Source organism: Sus scrofa, chromosome 6 (genome assembly GCF_000003025.6).
Source record: "Sus scrofa isolate TJ Tabasco breed Duroc chromosome 6, Sscrofa11.1, whole genome shotgun sequence".
NCBI classification, from domain to species: domain Eukaryota; kingdom Metazoa; phylum Chordata; class Mammalia; order Artiodactyla; family Suidae; genus Sus; species Sus scrofa.
Window position 1 is genome coordinate 156,506,553 of NC_010448.4, and position 24,263 is coordinate 156,530,815.

A 24,263-nucleotide genomic window follows, 5' to 3' on the forward strand; every position below is an offset into this window, starting at 1 on the left:
CTTCTGAGACCCACAAAACAAAGGGTCTCTCTTCTTTGGCCAGGTAAGGAAGCCTCTGTGCTGTTGAGTAACTATAGACTTGCTGCAGGGGTAGGAGAGTTGTCACAGAGGTTTACTTGTTGATGGTAATGTGGATGACACTTCTTTCCATCTACAAATGGAGCAACAGAAGTCAGGTGGTGGTGGTTAGCTACCAGAAGTCACCAGTTTGCAATTATCGTATTACTTGTAAAGTTGAAATGACAGCCAGGGGTGGTTGAGCTAGAGAGAGTTGTGGAGGTTGTTAATGCAACACCACATCCCAATGGGCAAAATAGATGAATAGTTGGTGAGGATACCACTTAGCTTGGTATATATAATCCAAAGAAAGCAAGAATGGAGAAACAAGAGAATGAAGGAAGTTGTCTTAATAAAGTTATCCCATTTCCTTGCCTAGTCTCCATACTTGAGTCAGTTTTCAGTCTGAGAACTTGTTGACTTGAATATGTGCTCGGTCCCCATGAGGAAAGACCCTGCCATGCTACAGCAAATGTATACTGAGTTAATTCCCACAGTCTTTCCCCAAAGGGAACTTCAGCCATTTACTTGGTTGGTTAGGGAAATGGGAACTCCAAAAATCATGGAGAATTATCAAAGATCCCCTCTTACAGTGGGGAAATGTAAAATCCCTGCAGATGGAATCCTGGTCCAAGGTTGGCTAACAATCAGTCCTCTGATGGTCATTTCCCTAGCCTCTGAATAGATTAGCAGATTGACATATTTAGCAGCTGGAGTAACCCCAACATCAGGTTTGTGGGATGAGAGCTGTCATAATGGAGAAACCAAGGAGAAGACTCTGACAATCTCCTTCTCACCCTAAGCTAGCAAAGAAAAAAAAAATATCATATCCCTATGGAATAGAGGATATTAGTGTCACTCTAAGGATCTCAAGGATGTAGCAGTAGAGGACTCTATCATACTGGATTCATGAGTATCATCCCTGATGAAATCAGATTGATTCTGGAAAACGATTGTAGACTACTGCAAACTCAATCAAGAAGAGTCCCCAGAGTTCCCATCATGGCGCAGTGGAAATGAATCCGACTAGGAACCACGAGGTTGTGGGTTCGATCTCTGGGCTCGCTCAGTGGGTTAAGGATCCGGCATTGCCATGAGCTTTGGTGTAGGTTGCAGACGCAGCTCGGATCTGGCATTGCTGTGGCTGTGGTGTAGGGCTGGCACCTAGAGCTCCTAGCCTTGGAACCTCCATATGCCACGAGTGTGGCCCCCAAAAGACCAAAAGACACACACACAAAAAGTGTCCCCAATGCTGCTATATTAAATGTGGTATCTTTGGAAGAGAAGATTCATACAGCTTCAGGAATCTTGACTTGGTGAGTGTGTTCTTTCCTGTTCCAATCAGAAAAGAAGATTTTTAAAAGTTAGCATTCACACAGAAGATAAAAAATATTCATGTATAATTTTACCAAGTCCATGTTAATTTGTGCATTATCTATTAGAATGTACTCAGAAGATATTTGAACTTCAAGGACATGCCATGTAACATCATACATCATACATCATATGAATTGAGTGGAATGAGCAACAAATATTTAGTACACTGGAGGCTTTGGGAAGACAAAGTTACTCCAGAAGTTGTGGAATAAAATATAAAAAGATTCAGAGATATGCCACTTTAGTAAAATACTTAGGGATACAGTGGTCATGGGTATCCTGGGGCATGCACTCCAATTAAAAGACAAATTCCTGGATCTTCACCTGTGACCATAAAGAAGGAAGCAAAAGCACCTGTCAGGATTCTTCAGGTTCTAAGGGCATCATACTCCATACCTAGGAATAATACGTAGTGACCTTTATACCAGGTGAGAGGAAAGCCTTCTAGTTTGACCACAAAATAGCAAGTGCCCATGTGTCCAGGACTGCTATTAGTCATTGGATGTGAGCAGTCCTGGGAAAGGTTTAACCTTGGGTGAAGCAGCACTCTGCAGCTCAGTTGACCTCCCAAAGGAGCTGACAGCTGAATTCTGCCTGCTGACAGCACCTCCAGCAGCTGGGGCAGCAAATCCTTTCTTGAAGGGGGATCTGGGCAGCATATCTCCATGTCCATCATCTAGGGTATGCTTTAATTGTTAAGAGTTTGGCAAGACAGATAATGTTGAAATCTGGCTTCTTTGCTTTCTAAAAGTGTTAGCTCAGGAAATTTACTTGAACTCTCTAAGGCTCAGTTTTAGAATTAATAAGATTAGGATAATAATAGTACTCTGACTATGAGACTATTGTTAAATATAAATGAATTAACATATGCTAAGAACTTAACACAGTGCTAAAAAAATGCCACCTATCATTTTGTTATCATTAATTATGCATAAACTGAGATTAAGCAGTCACAATCATCCATGTGTCAGGTATAATCATGATTAATGATGCCCTGATTATTTCCCCTTTTTTTTCTTTCTAATTTCTTTCTGAATAATATTTCATAGTCTCCATATGGCTTTCTTTTGATGAATGTTTGGCACTGAGGAGAAAGGTAAGATCTGCAGAGGATTAAGAAGGGAAAATTCTTTGTTGTGTTTGCTTACTGCATCAGTAGCCCTAGCAACTCAGCTACAGGTTGGCTCTGTAGACACCACAGTTCAACTTAGATTTATGCCGCACAGTTTGAAGACATGCATTAAAATGAATTCCCCAGGTTTCTTGCTATCCTAACACTCTTCTGAGACACGTAAATATTCTGATCAAAGGTTTTCACGTGCTGGGGAAGTGGACCATGGTTGGACCAAATCTAATTTTTGCAATATGAGTGTTTTCATTTCCCCTTCCATAAAGAAGAAAGGAAGGAAGGAAGGAAGGGAGAAAGAGAGAAAGTAAGGGAGAAAACGGAGGAGCAGCTTTTGTTATTTCTTTTCTGCCATTTGAAACAGCCAAGTTGAGAGCCAATTTATTCAGCTTAATTCATTCCAGATTTCTCAAGGAATAAACAGTATTCTTGAGTTCTCAGATCCAGTCGCCCAGGAGAGCTAAAGTCGAAATGCAGCTACCCCTCAGTTAGGGTACAAGGCACTAAGGGTGGAGGATGGATTCAGGATGCTCTCTGGGATACCCCCAGGCCCCAGAGTTGTATGATGTGACAATTGCTTTGCATTCCTTAAGCATATACTCAAGAAAGCCTATTAGGGTTCCTGCTAGAGATATTACGTTTCATTACTCAAAACTCAAATCAAATCTACAGAGTGAGAAGAGATTTCTCAGAGAGGGAACAGCAAAAGGAACTTGACTTATGCTTTTCTCTATGAGTCCTACACATCTTTTAAGACCCCCAGAGAGCTCACCTTTTCTATAAAGCCTTCCTAGATGATTCTAGTCTATAATGATAAAGGATTCCTGTTGGAGCTGTTTCAAATCCCATTTCTCAGATGAGGAAATAGAGAGTTTGCTGTTCTCTGAACACCCCTCTTCCTGAGAATATCTAATTTGTACAAAAGAAAATCCTTTAGAAGCAGGTGTCATAGGTTCCAATCCTGCTTCACTTTTACTTGCTCAGTGCATTTAGGCAAGTTATCTCTCTGAACCTGTTTCCTCAGTGGAAAAAATGAAAGCAATAATTTCAAGGTTTCAGTTAATATACATAAATGAAACAGTGCAATTATTATTGCTTTAACTTTTGTTTCATCATTAATATGAGTTTAGTTTCTTCCAGTACACCATAAGCTTCTGGCAGTACCAAACACTACAGTGAGAGGGCCAGTTTATGTGCTGTTTGTGCTCAGAACAATTTCTCAACCTTTGCTTTATATCATTTGAAATGGCTCCTGAATTACCCAGCTCCTGGTTAGAAAGTTCCCACTGGATTGGACCCTGGAAGGCACAAGTTGAAGATTAAGAGGCAGAGGAGAAAAAAATTACAGGTTATCTTTCCCTCTCTGACTCACATAGTGTCTGTATGTCTCCTCTCTGGCCACTAGACAAGTCTGTTTCCATCTATGCCCTGTTTTGGCTTCTTAGCCCTTCTTTCACCCATTTAAGAGTTTCCTCTGAGCTCAACATGGAGTGCTTCCTGGTTGAACACTGACTCATCTATGGAGTATGGAGAAGGTACTCCATAAATAATTGCTATAGGTTTTAAAAAAGTCATTTATGGGTCCTGATATATATATATAGTATATTTGAAATCAATAAATCCTAAGTACGTGCAAAGTGCAAACATCCCTATTTCATAAAAACTGAAGCCCAGAAAAGGGAAAGGACTTCACCAAGGAAATACAACTAGGAAAATATGCAGCATGTATGTTCACATGAAAGGCATTTCTACCAAATCTACAGTGCATATTTCTTCCTAGTACATAGCCTGATATAAAAGATGCTATATATGTTTATCAAATGGAACTTACTAGCTGGTCAAGTGTAAACTTGGAGTAGGAGACATACTATAAAGATGCTAATACACAGCACAGTACCCAATTTGTGTTTAAAATATTGGCACTAAAACCTGACATATGAATTTTCTGCCAATACTCTGGGAGACAAATATTACATGGTTTACAAAATAATTTCTCATATAAAGCCACAGAACAACTTTGTGGGGTGGTAGGCAAAAATCAGTATTTATTAGGATTGTTTTATATTTGAGAAGGTTAAAGTCATGGGATTTAAAGCGACTTGCACAAAGTAAGGTCCTAGTCTGAACTCAAATAGATCTCCTGATTGCAAAATGAATACTGTTTCAATTATACTCCCCTGTGCTCCCTATCTAACATCTGAAGTAGATACAACATCTGGAAGCTATAAAATATTTAGCCATTATGGCAGCATTAACAAGTTAGAAATATCCTTCTCAAACTGGGTTACTTAGAGTTACAGGGGGCTCAAAGGGGAGTCCTGGGGCTACTTGAAATAAAAAAATAAACCTGCTGGACCTTCCTGCACATGACAGTTATGTGATGGTTTCAGTGACTGTGTAAGTACTTTAAATAAAAGGTTTCTTCACGTTAAACTAACATGACTATATTATGAAGAATACGAAATTCTTGTGATTTTATTGTAAAACACACACTTTGAGTTTGTCATCGCACTTTTAGGGCATACCTACATTTCTGGGGAGGTGTCTTCATTTTCCAGCCCAAAAGTACTTCAGTAAGAGATAGAAGTACTATATTTTTAACAGTAGCTTTAAAAAAATCAAATTAATTTATGCACATAAATAACAAATCAAATTGTATAGAGGGATTATTATGAAAACCAAGAGTTCTCTTTTCCATCCGTTTCCCACACATCCCCATGGGCAGTACGGCTCCCAGAAACAGTGATCTATTATGCAATTCTGTGGTTTTCAGCCTTTAAATAATGTCATTTTACTGTTTCTTGATAAACTTTTAATATTACCCATTAGCTTCAGCCTATGAAAACGAGGATTCACCTTACTTAAATACCTATAAAAATATCTCCTTTCTGTGAGCTTGCCTTTTCATCGTCTACTGGTGGTTTTGAATGAACATCTTAATGTTGTTATGATCAAATTTATCAGGCTTTTATGGTGCCATGCTCTCCCTACTTCAAATTCATGAAGATATTCTTCCATATTATCATTTAAAAGTTGTTTTGTCTTTTTTACTTAGACCCACAATCTATCTGGAAGTGATTTTTTAACATGGTGTACGTTAGGGGACAAGTTTACATTTTCTGAATGGAAGAATATATTTATAGCATAATAACCAACAAAGGCCTGTCACAATACATGAAGAGCATCTTTCAATCGGTAAGAAAAATACCACAAGCCAATAGAAACATGAAAGTATTGGAAAATAACTCTGCAGATGAAGATATTCTAATGACGAATCAATATATGAAAAAGAACTTCCTTTGTAATCACAATAATAAAAATTCAAACCATAATGAGAAAGGATTTTAAATTCTTGAGCAAAAACTTATTAAGAACTCTTACAATTGCAAATGTTGCTGATGAGGTACAACATCACAGATTCTCCTCAACTAATGTGGGAATATAAACTATCAAAACCATTTTGAAAACTATTTGACATTATCTACCCAAACTGAACACATACATACCCTATAGCACAGCAGTTCTACTTTTGGGTACATACTTAACAGAAACACATGCACATAAACACCAAGAGTTGTGTTTAAGAGTTTTATAGCAGTATTATTCATAATAGTGTCAGATTGGAAACAATTCAAAAGTCCACTCACATGTGGTGGAATACAGTTGAACCTTGAACAACATGGGGATAAGGGGTGCTGACCTTCTGCACAGTCAAAAATGTGCATATAACCTTACAGTCAGGCCTCCGTACCTGTAGTTCGGCATCTATGGATTCAACTACGCCTGGATTATGTAGCACTGTAGTATGCATTTGTTTAAAAAAAATTTTTTGCGTATAAGTGGACCCTTGCAGTTCACACCTGTGTTGTCCAAGGGTCACTAATATTTTTATAGCAAAGAAAATAATGAATCTTGCAAACATAATCTTGAACACAAGAAAACACACATATACACACACACATGCAATGTATGATATTATCTCTATGAAGGGTAAAATATAGCAGCAGGAGTTCCCTTGTGGAGCAGCATGTTAAGGACCTGGTGCTATAACTGCAGCAAGTTGGATCACTGCTGTGGCACGGGTTCGATCCCTGGCCTGGGAAATTCCATGTGCCATGGTTGTGGCAAAAAATTCCCACAAAAAAAGACCCCACAAAACACACAAGCAACAGACTATAGTGATGGAGGTTACGTATAGAGGTTATTGCTAATGGGTAGTGAGGAACCCAACATAAGGGATGTGTTAGTTTCTTAGGACTGTCATAAGAAAACCCTGTAGACTGGGTGATTTAAATAAAATAATTTTTGTCACAATCCTGAAAGCTAGAAGTTTGGGATCAAGGTGTCAGCAGAGGGAGTTTCTTCTGAGCCCTTTCTTCTTGACTTTTAGATGGCTTGTTTTCTCCCAGTATCTTCACGTGGTCTTTGCTCTGTGCATGTTTCTGCCCTAATTTCCTCTTCTTATAAGGTATCAGTCATATTGGAGTAGGGCCCATCCTAATGACTTCATTTTAACTTTATTACCTCTTTAAAGGCCATATTTCCAAGTTCAGTCACATTTTGAAATACTGGGGGTTAGGAGTTCAATATTTGAATGGGGGGTTATAGTTCAGCTAGTAACAATAAGGAAAGGGCATAATCTTATTTTCGAGGGCTGGTGATGTTTCACATCTTAACCTGGGTGGTGGTGGAAACATGGGTTTAACTTAGTGGTGATTTATGGCAGGGAACATTTGTTTTGTTTCCTTTTTTGGATGTATGTTATATACGTCATGATACAAGGACTAAACATAGATACAATTAAAAATGTGAACTAGCTTTGCTGAGGTAACAAACAACCTTAAAATCCAGTAGTTTATTATAACAATAAACATTTATTTATCATTCACATTACCTCTTGGTGGTTGTGGATCAGATTCAACCTTGGTCTAGCTTTCTTGGGGACACGCCGTTATGGTGGCAAAGAAAGAACAAGAGAGTGAGTAGAAATTCATAATGTCCCTTCAAGCAAAAAAACCAAATGTGTAACATGATCTCATTTTGTAAAAATGCCAGGGATCATTTATCTTTTGTCAAGTATACATGAGTGGCAAAGGATATTGACTCCTGGAAATTCCCATTGTGGCTCAGCAGTAACTAACCCGACTAGTATTCATGAGGTTATGGGTTCGATCCTCAGCCACACTCAGTGGGTTAAAGATTTGGAGTTGCTATGAGCTGTGGCTTAGGTCACAGATGTGATTTGGATCTGGTGTTGCAGAGGCTGTGGCGTAGGCCAGTAGCTGTAGCTCTGATTCCACCCCTAGCCTGGGAACTTCCATATGCCATGGGTGAAGCCCTAAAAAACAAATAAAAAAAGAGATACTGACTCCTTCCCGGAGTGTGAGGTACTGCAGGTCAACAAGAAAAGATTAAACATCCTCTTACGGAAAGGTAGGAGGCAAATAACCTGGAACAAGAAAATAATCTACCATAAAAAGTCAACAGAAAATCATAAACCTGGAAGAAAATATTTGAGATGCAGATGACAGATACACTTCTGATTGGTCGAATATTTAAATACTGTTAAAAATGGCAGTGTTGGACAAATAACACTGGAGATTTTGTTTTATAAACTTGAAGCAGAGAAAGTCTAACTTTGATATAAAATTCTGAAGTCAGAGCTCTGACTACTTAAAAATTAAACACTCTGAATTAGAAAAGTTGCAATGCAGACTTACACAACTTACAAATACATGAAAACTGAATCACAGGCAAGTGGGTATTTTCTGTTTGTTTCTTTGTTGTGTTTTCTTTTTCTTTTGGCCATGCCCGTGGCATGTGGAAGTTGCCAGGCCAGGGATCAAACCCATGCCATAGCAGTGACCCAAGCCACAGAAGGTGGCAAGGCTGGATTCTTAATCTGCTAGGCCACCAGGGAACTCCAAAGGGGTATTTTTTGAGACTATGATGTGCTTTGACAATAAGAAAAAGTCTAACTACTGGTATTTTACCAACTGTAAAATATTCATTTCATTCAATATTTATTTATGTGGCATCTTCACTCCTGGGGTGCCAGACAACCCAGATGGATAATTCCAAAAAAGAAAATGAAAAATCAAATGGAAAAGGCTCAAACACAGGAAAAGATCCCCAGTCATATTTAAAATAAAGGTGAATGCAAATTAAAAACATAAGCCACTATTTTTAGTTACCTATCAGATTGGCAGTGATCACAAACTTGAATGATGAATTTGTGGACTGATGGGTAATATTATATATTGCTGAGAGGCGGATAAATTGCTACAATTTGGCAGTATCTCTAAAAGTTTATAAGGTACACATCCTTTGAGCAAGTGATTCCATTCCTAAGTATACATCCCATAGATAACACATGTACAAATATAAGCTTGTAGAAAGATATTTATTAAAGCGTTACTTGAAAAGAGAGCAAAAGATGGAAAAGAAGCCTAATTTTACTTCTGTAAAGCTCTAATAAAATGTGGTACAGCTATACATGGAATAATATGCAGCCATTAAAACAGACACCTTTATGCTAACTGAAATGGAAAGATCACTAGTGGGTGGGGAGGGAAGTGCAGAAAAATCTGTGTAGAAGTCCACTTTGCATAGAAAAGAAAATAGACTCAAAGTGTCTGGGCAGGAGAATTGAGTTTTACTTGTTACTCTATTATACCTTGTGATTTTTGTATTAATGTCTCTATCAGCTAATTGCAAACAAACAATCTAACAAACATGAAGGAACAACCCAGAAAAACATACAAATGTGGGTATAAAGAACAGAAAAGATCCCAGGATTTATAATCACATGGCTCTGGGTTTAAATTCTAGTGCTTATCGGTGGGCTCTTGGTTTCTCTGAGTTCTGTAAAATGTAAATCTGTAAAATAAAGATCATAATACCTAAGCAGCAGCATTGTCGAGAGAATTAGAAATAACGAGCATGAATTAGAAATAAAGAGCGTGAATAGTAGCCATTATTATTGAGTTTGGGTCATTTCACAGCTGGGGAAAGTAATAACCACAGAGAAAACTAAATCTATTCCATGTCACATAGATATTTAACATCAGGTCTTCCTCAAGGAGCAGCTTCAAGCTCTGGTCTACTTTCTCCAGCCTGCTGAAGATGGGGGCAATTCTTTTCAGGGCAGGATATAGGGGACCTGTTTGGTGGTTCAGAGTTGCAGGTGCAACTGAGCAACAACAAGGAGTCTCCTTGGCTTGTTTCCCTCACTACCATCACAAAGAACTCAATCAGCATTTCGTTGAGAGGGGCAATACTCTGGGTGGTCTGGGGGCCCCATGAGTAGGGCTGCTAGGTAAACTATAGGATGCTCAGTTACATCTGAGCTTCAGATAAACAATAAGTAATTTCATAGTACAGATATATCCCAAATAGGACAGCAGAGCTGAAATGCAATATCCTTGTACTACAAAATTATTTGTCGATTGTCTGAAATTCAAAATTAACTAGGTATCCTGTTCTTTTATTTTTCTAATTTGGCAATTCTATCCATGAAATACCCTTACAATTCTTGCATTCATCTGGTAAAATAATGCTAAGGTCCTCAGAGCTAGTTTTGGAGAAGCACCCCTCCCTAGATACTTTGCCCCATCAATGTTAAGGCAGGACTTGAGGTAAAGGTGAAAACAACAAAAACAAAGCGAGGGGACACAGCTGTGCACAGTGAACCTTGCAGCTAAAGCTGCTGCCTCAGTTACTCGCAGCTTCCCCTTTTATCCCTTGATGAGGTGAGGAGCTTTGAAGGGCAGAGCGAGAAGGGGGATGGGCAAACAGGTGTTTCTCCTCTTCCGATGGCGCTCCACCCCTTAGTGAGCATGCGCCAATGATGCTGGCCTTTAAAAGTGGAGGCTGTGCAGCCCTTCGCGCTGTTAGATGCGCGTCTATTCTAGGGCGGGCGGGTGGGCAGGCGTCTTACTTGCCGATGGCGGTTGGGTCAGGGGGAAGGTGGGTGGTGAGGAAATGGTGTTTTCTTTCTTCCAAATTTTTTTCAGTCCTGCCTCAGGGACCAGTGAAGACTTTTTCTGAGAAGACTCTTTTCACTTTAGCTTTTCTTACAAAGTGTTTCAACCTCTTCAGGAGAATTGGCTCTTTACCTCTCTCTGAAGGAGCTGCTGGGCGGCGTGGGGTGGGGGGTTAACTAAGGGGTGGGGAGGCTCTACAACTTGGAAATGGTTCCTTTTCCCTTTCTTTTCAAACTTTGCCTAATAAGCTTTAAGTGCGGTGAAAGCTTGCCTGCAAGACCGTTCCTTCAAATCCCTGAAGAGCGCGTGTCAGTCCTCACCGTGTCCTTTAAGTAGAAGGAATATGCTTCTGGGGAGATACTCTCTCCGGAAACTATCAGGGCAACTCCTTACACTCCCATAAGGGTAGAAAATAGAAAAGGTCAGGCTGTTTCTACCTCTAAAAATCGAACATACCAACTATTTGGCAGTGCCTGCTTTCCAGCTTAAGGAGAAATTTATGTGTTAGGTTCAGGGGCTCCCTTCATAGGAAGGTTGTTTCTCTCTGAATACTTCTCTATAGGACTCTGTCCTTCTGTATTGGGGTTTCTCAAAGACGCGAGGGTAGGGTGTGGGTTTGGAGCCAAGCATATCTTTTAGAGGCACTCTGTTGCCTAGGGCTAGCGCTTCCCAAATAAGGAACAAATAAGAGCTTCAAGTTAAACTTTGACTCTCCCTAAAGCTTTTGGAGGGCTCAACTTTTCTGACGTCCTGGCTGGATGAAATGGCAGTGCTACTATTAACAAGCTACTAGAATCCACTTATGTTCAGTGGTAGTTAGTGCCCGAGTATCTGCTGAGGAAAGCGGGATCAGCTACACTAGAAAGAAAGTTGAAGGCCTCTGGCTAGGCAGCGTACTTAGCGCTTAATCTCACTAAACTTTACCAGCGAAGATGGAGGGTGCTGGATGAGAAGTAACATCCGAGTACTACGTGGAGTAGTGAAGTAGCTGAATATGGGCTTATTCGGGGTATTTCAAGTTCAATGCGAGCCTTAATGCTTAAGTGAAGACCGCCAAACAGCAAGTCAAACATGGGAAGAAGCGTTTGGGGCTGAGTATGTTAACCTGATACGATTATGCACAGGCTGCTTCCATCCATTAGATTTTCCTTGCCTGTTAAGTTCTGTAGCTCCCAGATAAAACTAAAAAGCTCTGTCACCTCCTTCTGTTGAACTAAGTACTCTGAAGTCCTGGCCCTTCTTAGCAGCCAGGAGTTAAGCTGAAATCACTAAGGATGCCTGGTTTTGCAATGTGTAGGGTGCTTCGGTTTTCTTGACTGCCCCTCCCCCCTGCCCCTTCAGTGGGAGGGTGGTCAAGTAACTCATCGTCATCTGTGACTCCAGGTAGTTACACAAGCCTAATTTAAACAATTTGAGTCAAGCAGTGCCGTCTGTAATCTTGTGGGGAACGTTCCTCTAATGTGTATGGAAAATGGTAGTTGAGAAATTGAACGTCTTGAGGCAAAAGAGTGTAACTTAAGGGGATAAAGCCGTCCAAAAGTGTTTAGTGTCAAAGCTCTGAGGAAGAAGTTGACTTTGCCTCTCTGACTCTGCTGCCTCCCTTTTGCACAGATTCAAGTTTCCATAGCCTATGGCCAAGAGGTCTTCAATCCAGTGATTTATTTCAGCCAAGCAGAATTAGAGGGACCAGGTGGTAAAACTATTTGAGAAGGACTGAATTGATTGTCATGACATGAGGTGTTGCAAGACTTATAACAAGTTTATAGACCTCCGTGGAAATCTGAATCATTTTTCTTATCACCCATGTGAGGGTTTTAAGGTGAATAGATTGTATGGAAGTGCTCATTTGGCAAATAAGGGACATCTGGGCTATAGTCAAGCAAGTAAACCTCTCCAGCTGCTGAAGGGGGAGCCTTAATTTCAGAAAGGGTTTGGGTAAATCTTCATCAGAACTAAACATTAGAAAGCTGTCAAGTATTTCTCCTTGATTAGAAGCTGCTTGGGAACACTTGTAACTATCCAGAACGGATTTCAAGTACCCAGTGCCAGGTACAGCACTTCCTATGAACATGTCAAGAAATGGTTCTGTTTTGAACTTGATGTGAACATTTACTCTTGGATGAAAGGATTTGATAAAAACCTCATGTTAAAGCAAGTGAGGGAGGGAGTGAACTGTTTCAGAGGCTGGGTAGAACTTGGAACCTGTCAGGTGGGCATGAAGGAAGACTGACTATGGCTGAGGCCAGAGGAGAAATTGGGACAGTCTGACCTTCACTTGTAATAGGCAAGAAGACTTAGTCTGAAAAAGCAGAGTATTGGGGATAGTTTTAAAAGCTTAGTGTACTAAAAGCTGTCTTCACTTTCTGGTGGTAATATGCTTTCATCTCTAACCTTACTACCTTGGGTCTACTTCATTTTCACATAGTTGGCTCCAGCCTAGAAGCTAGCCATGTTGACCTGAATATGCCTTAAACTCAATCCTGTGTCTCAAACTATTTTCTCTGTTTAGAACGCTTTCTACTTCTCTCCATGGCATCCTCACGCTCTGGCCTCCAGTTCCTACGTGTGGTCATGTTTTCAGCCCCCTTGTCCTTGACGGGGTATGATGTGTAGGGCCTTGAAGTTGGATCTCAGTACAACTTCAATTACTGTGTGACTGACGGGTTAATGTTAAACTGTCATTACATCTGCCAGTAACTATTAAGTAAGGTGAATTTCATGATGGCAAAGCGCTCCTTGCCTTTTTGCTACTCAACATGAGAACCTCAAAAATGGTGTTTCACTTTAGTCACTTTAAACTTGTAACATTAAATTGGGTGTAGCAGAGAAACACTAATATTTAAGGGTAGTCCCTAGAGCTCGTGTCATAATACTGATGCCTGAAGGCCTGTGGCACACACAAACAGGGTGATAACTTAGTTGCATTGAATCACTGCAGATAAAGAACCTCGTATGGGTTTCAGTAGGCAAAGTGTCTTCACATTCCAGAACCCATAAGCAGTTGGCTGGCTATCTTCTGCATACCTGTCTAAGCTTCCCTACTAAGCTGAATTTGGGAGAATTAACACAAGAACTGCCTCCTTCCCCTCAGCTAGTGGGAATGGAAGACCCATTGATGTTTAAGGACAAGATCTACCCTAGCATTAAATTAACACTTGCAGGTATAGAAATGAAAGATTGTAACGTGAGAACATATTCCCAAAATTCTCATGTGTATTAGAGCCTCTTGGAAATATTTTAAGAAACAGCAAGTACAATAAGATTGCAATGAATCTAAACTTGAGGTCAAGCCAAAAACACCTGCTTTCTCTTTCTTCCTATTGGGCCAAGAGCTGTCGGATCATACTGCTGTGTCTAATTGTCTGTAGAGAACTGGGTGAGATTCTTTGAAGCACAACTTGCCCATGGTGTAAATAAAGATAATTGCCAAGAGCCATGCACAGGGAATGTACTTGGCAACTTTCAAATGCTATGTAATTGTCTTCCCCTTTTTAAGCCACAAGTATGGCCAGTGCTACTGGACTGACTTTTCTCACTGTTACAACTTAACCTCTTGAGGTAAAGAGGGGATGTATTGTCTAATCAAGAGTGGTATCCTATCCTGAGAAGGTAGCTCCCCAAAGGCAGACGCCAATGTTCAAAGTGGGCCTAAGTTTAATGTTGAACACCTAGTCCATATGGTTCCAAGCATTTGCAGGCTACTCTTGTAATTGGAGTTTTGCAACATAACCATTTTAATGAAAGGATTTTTTAAAAAAACCTTCCTAGAATAAACTGACTGTTGTGGATGAGTTGCACTTGCCTCGGGATGGGGATATCTTTAAATGTTTGGATAGTGTCCCAAACCAGAAGTCCCTCATTATATTGAGGAGCTTGGAAGTGTTCATTCCACTTACAAAACTAGGGGAACGGGGCGGGGGGGGACCCTGAAAATTGACAACTGTAAGCTCATCAGAAAACAGATCCCAGGGCAAACTGTTGCTCCCCCAATGGGAGAGACAAGGCAGACACTACTACTTAGCCAAGCAGAAACACTATAGCAGAAACCTTCATGGGACCCAGTGCTGGAGTAGGAAACCTGACTGCTGGTGTGGACAAACTTAAGTTTAAAGGGGGCCCAGTTTTAGAGGCCCCATGCTTCTGTGAGTTTTATCCCCAGAGTTCTACCAGGCTCTCCTTGTGGAGAGAGAAAGGGCCCATGCTCTGAGCAGAAGGAGCTGGTGTGGAGGACATAATGCCATTTGCAGCAACATGGATGGAACTAGAGACTCTCATACTGAGTGAAATGAGCCAGAAAGACAAAAGACAAATACCATATGATATCACTTATAACTGGAATCTAACATCCAGCACAAATGAACATCTCCATAGAAGAGAAAATCATGGACTTGGAGAAAAGACTTGTGGCTGCCTGATGGGAGAGGGAGGGAGTGGGAGGAATTGGGAGCTTGGGGTTATCAAGACACAACTTAGAATAGATTTACAATGAGATCCTGCTGAGTAGCATTGAGAACTATGTCTAGATACTCAGGTTGCAACAGAACAAAGGGTGGGGGGAAAAAAGTATACATGTAAGGATAACTTGATCCCCTTGCTGTACAGTGGGGAAAAAATTTAAATAAAAAAACCTCTGGGAATCCTAAAGACAAAGACAATAGGAGAAAGTTTAGCCTGACAGATAAAATTACAGTGAACAGTAAATACATCATGACTCCTAGCCAGATACAGCCTTACGTTAATGGTCTATTTACCTCAGTTTCTTTTAGTCCGTTTCTAATTGGATTGCAACAAAAATTTTAGGCACACTAGGACAAAAGTCTACTGGGAGAATATTGGAACTAGACTTGGATATGATATGAATATTGGAACCAGACTTGGAATTAACAGACTGGGAATTTGAAACTTAGGGGTCAGCATGCTGAAAAAGTAGTGTGAACAGAAGTGGAAACTAAGAATAAAGAAAGTTAGAAAATAAACAGACTAACAAATAATGACTGTTGGGCTCATCAATCGACTAGATGAGACGAAAGAATTGAGTTGAAGTCAATAGAAACTGTCAAAACTAAAAAGGACAGAAATAGCTCAACTTCAGGACAAAAATAGTGTAACACTTAAGAGATACCAGAAGGAACAGAAATACTTGAAGGAACAATGAGAATTTCCCAAAATTAATGCTAGACACAAATACAGGAAACTCAGAACATTGAGCAGGATAAAAACCAAATTATCTATCTCTGCATGTAGTTGATAAATTGACAATCTTTAAGCCGGGGGAAAAAGTTTGTAGAGGAGCAAGAGAAGGCATAAGAACTATACCTGGCTCCTCACTCCACTCTTGTCTGCATGGTTTCTGAAACAGTTAAGTTTTTGAAAAACTTAAAATTTTGTAGCAAGTGGAATTACTCCTCAAAAGGGGTGAAAATGACAATCTGCCAGTAAACGGGCCTTAAAAAATGTTCACTCATCAGAAATGAGTGAAGATAGAAATGGGTGTATATACGAGTATTAGAGAACACAAGGTATAAATCATTAACAATGTTAAAATAACAATGTTGGAGTTCCCGTTGTGGCTCAGTGGTTAACGAATCCGACTAGGAACCATGAGGTTGCAGGTTCGATCCCTGGCCTTGCTCAGTGGGTTAACGATCCAGCGTTGCCATGAGCTGTGGTGTAGGTCGTAGACGCAGCTCGGATCCTGCGTTGCTGTGGCTCTGGTGTAGGCCGGTGGCTATAGCTCTGATTCCACCCCTAGCCTGGGAACCTCCATATGCCACAGGAGCAGCCCTAGAAAAGGGCAAGAAGACAAAAGTATATGGAAGCCGTAATGTGTAGATAAGTGAAATGAAAGAAATGACAGGGAAAAACTGGAAATAACTACTGCAAGGTGATTGCACTACTCATGAAGTGGTATGCAATATTTAAAATGGATGGAATCTGTTGTAGATGTGTACTGAAATCAACTAAAATCATAATACTAAGAATGCTCAACTAAAACCAAAGACAAGAGTGAAATTCAAAACTGATACAAAAGGCAATAATGAAACAATGACAAATGATACTAATCACCAACTTAGCAATATCTGTTGTCTATGCCAATTAAAACTGTTCAAGTGGATCAGAAAAGAACTATGTTAAACTCAATTTGAATGTAGTGCAAAAACAAGAGAAGGAAAAATATCAACGTTAAAACTAATAAAAAGAGAAAGTGCCATATTCCCTTCTCACAAACCCAACTACAGAGCAAGAAGCTCAAAGAGGGCATTACGTAATAAAGGGGTCCATTTTCCAAAAGGACATGATCTTTGCCTAACAGTTAAAATACAAGAAGAGCCAAGAGAATGGCAAGGAGAAATGGATTTCTCTACTACGAGAAGAGTTTAACATCCATCTATGGGTAATTGACATGTCCACAGGCAGAAAATCAGTAAGGACATAGCTGAACTGAACGGTATTGTCAGCTGAAACCAATTGACGTCTATAGAACACTTAACCCAGCAACAACAGAGTAAGAGTAAAGTCATGCTCAGCATTCATTAAGAGCACATTTGGGGTTGTTAAAACAACCTTAAATTAAAAAAAAAATAGAAATATACAATGTCCTTTCAGAGCACAACAGAATTAAAGCAATAAGACCTGACAAAGCTGTAAGATATCAGTACTTAGAGTTTAAACAGTTGAAACACATGGGTTGAATCTCTAAATTAAAAAAAATGAAGTAAATTAAAACACAACTGTGGGATATAGCAAAAGCAGTGCCTAGAGGGAGATACATAGTACTGTACATGTTATAAAATATCTAAAGTCAAATAGCCCATTTTTACCTTTTTCAGGTCTCCTTGCTAAACAGTGATTATAAAGGACACTAATTTCTTTTGTAAGTATTTGCCAATGCTTAGACTTAAATAAAAGTTTAATAGTATACTTTGAGATAGTCTGTTTGGATCTTCTGGGAAGCAAAGGCCAACGTGGGTTGTGGAATTTATTGGAGAAGCCTCTTGTGAAAGAGGGAGAAGGACTGGAATAGGAAAACTTGCACACATCTGTGCTGCTTTGCTGCATGTGAAAAAGGGAGAAGGATGATCTGGAAGGAATACCAGGTTGCAATGTACTTCTGAGTGTCGACAGGCCAAAAACTCATGTGCAACGACTGTCTCCAGAACCATCCACATTGAGCTGGATTGACTGAGCACTAGTATCTCAGCTCTCCTGCCATTGCCTGGAAACTGCCCCAGAGAGAGCATACTGTATGAACATCTTGGATTTAAAAGATGGAAATTAGCTGGAAGCTTATGCATTAGGATCCCTTGGAGGGATGTGTCTCTATGGCCAAGGCAGTCCACCCTTGATGTTGTACGAATCCACTTCTGTGTTCATGGACTGGTTCTGCCATCATTCCCCAGAGTGCCCCTTCCTAACAAGAGACAAAGCAAGTGTGGCGGATGAACTACAGGATCCTGGATAGCAGTTGACATCATGGCAGCAAGTAATACGTCTTGTTTCTTTCCTCAAATGTCTGCTCTAGATGCCCCTTGTCATCTCCCATGTCAGCAGGTCTTACCTTGCCAGACTGTGTGGCCCAGATCTTGATTCCTGAGGAGTCTAGCCTCTTGATGATCTCAGTCTTGTTAGTGGAGTTCACTGTTTCCACTCAGTTTCAGTATTCCTGTGCAATTAGTAAGAGGTTTGCAAGTGGACCACTGGTTCCATACATCCACGCTACCTCTTTAACATGAACCACTAGCTGTTTCAGAATGAGTGTTAACTTAAACTACCAAATGGCCTGTTCCTCTCTTGAGGAAATAAGTACATCTCTTGGCTCAGTGTGGGTCTTTGTGTTATCTATGAAGGGGCAGCAGTAACTAGGATGGACTCATCAAGGTGGAACTATGCTGTTGGAGGCTACATGTGGTCAACATCTTGATCTCCATCTCTGCTGTGACAGCCACTCTTGATTACCTACTGTGTCCTTATTTTTCCAAGCCACAGAAGAGGCAGCTATGTCTACTGTCCAGTAATCACTACATGGTCATCCTGAATCATTGATCACAGTGTAGTTAACCCATGTACTTCTGCAGCTCTGCCCATTGGGAATGTTCTGTTGCCGTGTTGTGTCTGAGTCAAACTTTCATATCAGCTAATAAGCAGTAGCTCTCCAACCTCAATTCATTTACTGAGTCAACTAATCTATAAACCAACTAATTATAAACGCAAATCCCTCCAGCCTATGTGTACACACTTCCTACACACATCTGTACAGTGGGGAAGGGGTACTGATGCAACACTATCGGATGACGTAGGTATGAGTACTTATTAATGAAAGTTGTACCCTCTGGTTCTCCTCAGCATTGCTCCTGGCTATTCCAGTTCTTAAAATGGACTGTTGAAGCTAGCAGGTTTGACAGAACTGAGCTCATAGTATACAGCTCAAGGTTCTTGGTGACCTGGATCTCCCCCCATGCCCAGGGTCAAGCTGTTAATCTCTACTCAGCGGCATGCTAGCAACTGTTTCTTGAAAGGTGTACAGTTCGCCACTGTGGATAGCAAGGGCATAGCCCCAAAACCACAAATTCTTGCATATGGGTCTTCTCCTGTGACTTGCCCTTAATCCACATGACCAGCAAAAAAGTTCTGTACCTTATATTCCATAAAACTTACCCCTTTAGGTGTCAAATCAATCTAGTTAACTCTGAACTGTGCATAAATCGCCACAACTGTTTTAGAACACTCCAATCACCCTGGAGTTCCCTTGTGCCCATTTGTAGCCAATCCTTATTCCTGCCTTCTGCTCCAGGCTCTTAAGCTAATTTCTATTAAATAGACTTGCCTCTTCTGGACACATCATTGAAGTGAGATTGGACAATATGGAGTAGTTTTTCTTGATGCTTTTACCCTATATATGTTGGTGTTTCTTCCATACTGTGGATCAGTAGTTTATTCCTTATTGCTGAACAACGTTCCAATATACCTTAATCATGAGTTGATGGACATTTCTACCTTTTGACAATCATGAATAAATACTTCTATTAGCATGTGGATAATTTTTCAAGTCATGAATAAATACTTCGTTAACATGCAGATAATTTTCAAGTATTTGTGTAGACATGCTTTCATTGCCTTTCCTTCCTTGACCTCATTATCTTTGGTGGGCTCGGTTGTAGTATTGTAGGAAAACATAACTATCATTATAGGTATAACTTAACACCATTTAAGTGTACAATTCAGTGCTATTTTACATTAGACATTGCAACTATCTCCTATTCTGGAAGCTTTTGCATTAGTCCAAGTACAAACTCTGTAACCACTAAATAGGAAGTCCCCGTTCTTCTTTTCCCTGGCTCTGGTAATGTCTAATCTACATTGTTTCCATGAATTCGCCTATTCTAGGTACTTCCTAAGTAGGATCATACAATGTCACTTTGGGTCTGGCTTATTTCTCTTAGCATAATGTTCTCAAGATTGATCTATGTGTGTATCAGAACTTCACTCTTTATAGCTAAATAACATGCATATTCCCCACTTTGCTCAATCATCTATAAATGAATATAGATTTATATCTTTTGGTGACTGAACAATGCTGCAGTGAACTTGGGCTTAGAAGTAACGTTTAAACCCTGTTTTCAGCTCTTTTGGCTCTATTTGAATAGAATTGTTGAGTCATGGAGTAATTATGTTTAGTTTTTTGAGGAATCGCCAAACTTTCATAGTGGCTGCACCATTTACATTCCCACTAGCAATGCACAGGTATTCCAGTTTCTCTGTATTTGCCAACACTTAATTTTCCTTATTTTGATAGTAGCCATTCCAATAGGAGTAAATTTGTATCTCATGGCTTGGATTTGTATTTCTATCATGACTAGTTACAATGAACATCTTTCATATGCCTCCTAACTATATATACTCTTTGGAGAAACATTCAAGTCCTTTGCCCATCTTTCAGTAGAATTTTTGTTGTTCTTTGTGTTTTTAATATCAACCCCTTATTTTTTCTCACATTGTGATGTCTCCCAATACTTATATGCCTGAAACACATCAGTGCCTATGGGCTTTCCTTTCTCTGGAGTATTTTCCCAGGTCACTAATGGCCAACTTTTCAACTTTGCTGCAATTAGTGACATGGACTCCTTGTCCTACATTTCACCCTTGGTAGGGTTATCCTTTCTGGCCAAGCGGAAAGTCCCCAGATCACTGTATCTCAGACCATTCCCAGTACTTTCTTTAGTTCCTCAGGAGGCAAGATAGAGTTGGGGATTTCTTAAGGGAAGCACCTGTGGAAAAAAGTAATAGGCACGAGAAAGCCTTTACACCAAGATACTTGTGGCTCATGTGAAAGAACAGAATTAGGTAGAATGGGACCATAGTTGAGCTCTGAGAGAAACTCAGCTAGACGATGGTGTCCCAGAGCAGAGAGGTCGGCCAGTTTGAGGAACTGTGTGGGACAGCAGTTGACGGGCCCTAGAGCCCACACTGCTCATCCTCTGAACACCATGATAGATCATGAAGACTCAACTAGCTGCATGCCCCTCTGCAGGTTCTCTTAATGGAAACACCCCTGGCACACCTCCATCATGGTCAGACATTGATTTGGAAGTCATTGGTGATTATAGAAATACTGACTCCTGATGCTCATCTCCACTATGGTGGAATTTCCCAGAAAACTTCAGATCACTGAAAGTGCTTCCAATTAAAATCCAAATGTTTATGACTTGTTATGTTCACTAGGTGAATATAACATGTTATTGTAACAAAATCATGTAGCTAAACATCTAACCTCTCTATATCCACCTACTCATGTTGGCTACTATTCTGCTCTTACGTGGGAAACCGGGTTGAAATGTCTCAGGAGGTTTTTTTTTTTGCTCTGAAGTACAAAGCTCCATGAAAAAGATAATCTAAGGTGATTAGTCGGGAAAAAGCCAAGGTCCAACACTTGTTTCCATTTAAGGTAGAATGGTTGAAGTTTTAAGAAGTCATGCTGCACAGCAGTGAAGATTAGCTTTAACTGAAGTTTCCTTAGTGAGAAGGCCACTCAGATGCTACTACAAGTGACCAAATTCTGGACAAATACAAGCCAAAACTAGGAAGAGGTAACTTATGGAGATATGTGATAAAATGACACTGGAAACAATAAGCAGCCCACTTGACAGCTGAAAAGCTGGAGATGAGTGAATGCCAAGAGCCTTGTTTCACTTTGCTGTGGTTCAAATTCTTGCTTCTGGTGTGGGGGGGTAAGGCAGGAGAAAGGAATGGTTACATGGAATGCAAAAGAAAGAGCCTTAAAAGTCTTAGCCCACTTGCATCTTAGGTTTTTGGCTCATTGGTGAAAAGGATGGGAAGTGTTACCCATGCTTTGCCTGCTTGGAAGGCAGATTATTACAGGAAACTCCCCAAATGGAAATGGAAGGTCCCTAATAGGATACGAGGCATCATTTGACATGGAGTTCATGTAAAACTGAACAGAGCAGCTGACAAATTAGTTGTTCACATGTAAACTGTCAAACTGTCTCCCCAGGACTAACCGGGATCCCAACTGGTGTTCTTACAGTTCTGGGAAGAAGACGACCATGGATATTTTCTTCAAATACTAATGCTGCAATAGAAACACCAGTCAAATATTGCAAGTCATAAAAGATATAGTAATGATGCTTTTCACCTTCTTGAAAGTTTAACTTGGTTCTGATCAATGACAAGCTTAATCCTACTGAAAAAGTCATGCAAATGTTCAGGTTTCTTTTGTGACAACCCAAGATTTTTTCTTTAAATGTAAGCCATAACAAAGGAAATAATTTTTAGAAACGGAGCCTTAAGAATACAAAGTTAAAAAGAAAACCTAGGAAACATGCTTAGAGCAGTGAACATAAACCTGACTTAAATACAATTTGGATCTCTAGAAAGGTATCTACAAACCTAGTTATGAATCACTTTCTCAGGGCAACTTGAATTCCTCATAGGAGTTACTGGGTAATACTTTATCTTGCTAGGGTTACCGAAAAAGGTTTCATCAGCCTAGAAAAAAAAAATCAAATGACAGTGATGTTCATTATGCCAAGCATTGTAGGGTATCCTTAAAAACCCACATTGTAGATGCCATTAACATGATCATTGGACAGATGGGAAACAGAAACAGAAGGAAAGTTTATTCTAATATTGCTTGGATTTAAACATACTGTGGCTCCAAAGCCATTTCTATTACTCTACACACGTTGGGTAGATACTAGCCTTGGAAGTTGATGAATCATGCAATGAGTCATGAGTTAGTTATTCCTGGTGTATCTTGACCCTAGGATGATAGTGCGAAAACTCATAGTGCTGTGTCAACTGTGACACTGGTGTTTTGGACCTCTTTAAAATCATGGGCTGTGGAATCAAGATCTCAATGTTGATGGATGGCATAATGCATAGAATTCGAAGAGGGGCAGTGTCATACCCTACCGAGAGCATCCTAAAAAATTATGAGGCAATTTTTAGCTGGTAAACTCACTGTCAATACTGGCAATTAGTGGGCAGGCTCCAGAAGTTCAGCATACTGGATTCAGGATCTCAAATAGCCCAACACAGTGTATAACTTCTATGTAGGTGAAAAGTCAGCTTGGAACGTTTGTATTAGTAAATACTTCCAAGAATACAATGTCCGGGCAAGTTCGGTTTTTGGTTGTCCTGAGAAAGTACATTTCAAAACAATCTTGTCAATGACAATACTACTAGGGTTACTTGGGGCCACTGAGTGTACCTGTATCCATCTGCTTTTGTAGTGTCAACTACCTGGAGTATAAGCATATGACTAATCATCTTTAGTATTGTTGTGCCTAAAACAACGTGTTTTCATCTATCAAATGTTTATTTTCTCCAGAAAACACATTGGATAGAAACACTTGGATAACAGGAATTATTATAACACTTTAAATGGGAAAACTAAAGAATTCCCAGCCTATCCCAAACTAACCAATATCTTTGTACATCACTAAAACACCCCTAAACATAAGTCGACCAAGAGTTTTTATGACAATGCTGTTAAAACACCTATAAAACTAAGTTGCCCACTAATGATTTCATTAAGAATACATATTTGTGTAATCCCAGCAATAATGTACAGTACTAGCTACAGAATTAAGATCTTTGAACACTGCCAGGAAGAGAACTCGGACCCACAAAGAGCTAGATGCTCAGGAAAAGTGGGGCCATAAAGCCCAGTGCATTAAACACAAGCACAAGGCATGACCCTTCTGGGAGGTAACTAAGAACTTGTGTGCAAATCATGTTTCTTTGAGTAAATACTTTCAGGTCAATAAAGGGAGTTTGAGTAGTGGGCCTCAGTGAGAAATGCCTGAAGCCTACAGTAAAAACATTGCTTTTCCTTAAGGGCATTAAAATCTATTTCATTTCAAACTAAAAGGGATGCAAACTTTGCTTTAAAAAAATGGAGTTTTCAGGGAGTTCCCATTGTGGTGCAGTGGAAACAAATCTGACTAGCATCCATGAGGATGCAGGTTTGATCCCTGGTCTTGCTATTGTGGGTCAAGGATCCGGCATTGCCATGAGGTGTGGTATAGGTCACAGATGCAGTTCAGATCTGGCATGGCTGTGGTGTAGGCCAGCAGCTACAGCTCCTACTCAACCCCTAGCCTGGGAACTTCATGCCATGGGTGCAGCTCTAAAAAAAGGCAAAAATACTAGTAATAAAACATGGGGTTTTCCCCCTCCTAGATGAATGATTTTTCAAT

At 40.0% G+C, this 24,263-nt stretch overlaps 1 long non-coding RNA gene across 1 annotated transcript; it reads right to left on the minus strand.

Annotated features, from left to right (window-relative positions):
- LOC110261223 lies at positions 1,225–23,994 on the minus strand. The gene is made up of 3 exons (XR_002345177.1): positions 18,104–23,994; positions 7,455–7,496; positions 1,225–1,389 (listed from the first exon to the last, which is right to left on the minus strand). It is a non-coding gene; the product is annotated as an uncharacterized LOC110261223 (long non-coding RNA).